Consider the following 2,411-nt stretch of genomic DNA (forward strand, 5'->3'; position numbering starts at 1 on the left):
AGTTTAATACACTGAATCATCTGAACAGCAAGAAAGTACATAGCAAAGCAAGCAAAGCAATCTCGGGGGTGTAGAGTAGCACAAACAGCAAAGCCCGTTAACTGCCCCTGCTGCTGGGTAACGTTCCACCTGTCCTCCAGTCAGAAACAGCAGGTGCAGGGTCAGGTACAGGCCACGGTCCTGCCAGGGGTGGTCAGGACTCTCAACAAGGGCCATCTGCAGAGGGGCAACCTTTGAATAACCCTTTGCTTAGCCTTATCTCAAAACGCGGTCAGACATGGCACATTAATGAAAATGATTAAATCTTACAACAAGCAGTATGCATCAACAGGTGCTCATACAGGAAGTGGCATAATCATATGATATACGTGTGAATAACACTTAACTGAACTACATCACTAAGTTACATGCAATTTAAATTTATTGGGTAAATGTTTAACATGCTGATTCTGATACAGTGGACCCTCGTTTATCGTGGGAGTTATGTTCTAAAAATAAAAATAGGTGAAATCTGCAGGACCAGTGCCTGGATTGATTACAAGAACGCCTATGACTCAATGCCCCACACCTGGATCCTGGAATGCCTAGAACTATATATACATGTATACATGTACATGTATACATGTACATGTATATATATACATGTACATGTATATATATACGTGTACATATACGTGTATGTATATATGTATATATGTGTACATATATGTGTACACATATATACATATATGTATATATATGTATATATATATGTATTAATTATGCTGCAATAGGTGTAGGCTGCTGGGGAATTCCCATGATGTATTGAGTGTTTTTTATTCAGTCACCTTTCTCACCCACTATGTATTAATAGACCTCACTGCATTGAATCGTACTTGTTATCTCTGTCTCTCTTTCACAGCATGACTTTATCCTGTCTTCCTTCTCTCACCCAAACTGCTCACCGCTGATGGCCGCCCCTCTCTGAGCCTGGTTCTGCTGGAACTTTCTTCCTATTGATTTTTATTATATTTATGTTATTATTTTATTCTAATTTTTGAGTTCAAGAGAATAATGGGACTCTACTTAAAATCATATTTGTATGCAGAAACTGAATAAGTAACTGAAGTAATTAAATATTTTTTTTGTATTTACATGAATATCTGAAGAAAATATTTCTGATTATTTATAGACAGTCTTTGCTTTAATTCACTTACTACATTAATTTACTATTATAGAGCAGGTATTGGGATCACCTTATAAGAGCATGGAGTGATGGGATATGTGAGTAATCAAACCATGCACTAACATGAACATGTACTAACTTGGAGGAAATGAGCACACAAGCTTTAGATGGGAGGACAAATGAGATTGGACTTACCTCAGGGAGAAAAGAAAACTTGATGACATGTGACCCCCAAATCAGGTCTGAGGTCACTAAAAGGCCATAGATATATGATGTGTATCTGTAAGCATTAGTGTGTGCATGTAAATGTGTGTGGGTGTTGGTAGCTTGCAGAGAGCTTTATAAAGGGAGATTAAAGGTACCAGGATACAACGGTGTTCCAAAAATCAGACGACAGAAATAAAAACACAAATGAATCTTTGATTCATGAAGCTCCACACAAAACAGACTGTCAGTCACCTCCTGAGCCACAACCGCTTTGTGGTTCATGGTTTGATTGCTGGCTGCTGCAGTTTGCATACCACAGTATCTTTTTGCGAGATACAGGAGGACCTGAAGTAGCTCTGCGGTGTTCATCAGGGTGTGAAGGAGTGGGTGTGAGAATGAATAGGTGAAATAATCCAACAAGAACTGTGAGCACTTAAATAACCCAAATGGCGGCGACACAGGCTTTTATTTAAAGAAGGAGAAAAATACAGAGAGGAAGCGGATGTGCTTTATTTGCTGTCACTGATAACAGATGAGAAAGGGCAGATACTGAGAGGAACAATCAAGAAAATGTTTCTGCTTCATCTGTTCTGTGAGTAAATTCTCTCTGGTTGTTTGAGTGTCTGTATTTTAGTCGGGTTATTATTGGAGAAGACAAGAGAAATTTAGATTGGACTGAATTTATCTTAAGAACATCATGAGAACAAAGAGCAGGTCTACAGAGGGACCCATACCAGTTACACAGTAAGAAGGACTCTCGTAGATTTACTTGAAATGTGCAGACATGTTACACTCAGTCAGTTGTGGGTATGTTAGGTTACAAACTGATTGCACAGGTTTAAAGTAATTGGTGAGTGTATGCAATAATAAACAAGCAATAAAATAAAAGTGGAAGGCTAAATGATCGAGGAATGAAGGGTTGCCAGTGTTGATGTATACTAACTGGCCTCTATATTAGGTAACCTGGAAACATGCTGGATGGTCATGTGACCTGTAGGCTGCTTCCTGATGAGGGAGCCATCTTTATAGAAAGCAGCTG

Source organism: Pundamilia nyererei, unplaced genomic scaffold (assembly GCF_000239375.1).
Source record: "Pundamilia nyererei isolate P.nyererei 1_Seehausen unplaced genomic scaffold, PunNye1.0 scaffold00502, whole genome shotgun sequence".
NCBI lineage: Eukaryota > Metazoa > Chordata > Actinopteri > Cichliformes > Cichlidae > Pundamilia > Pundamilia nyererei.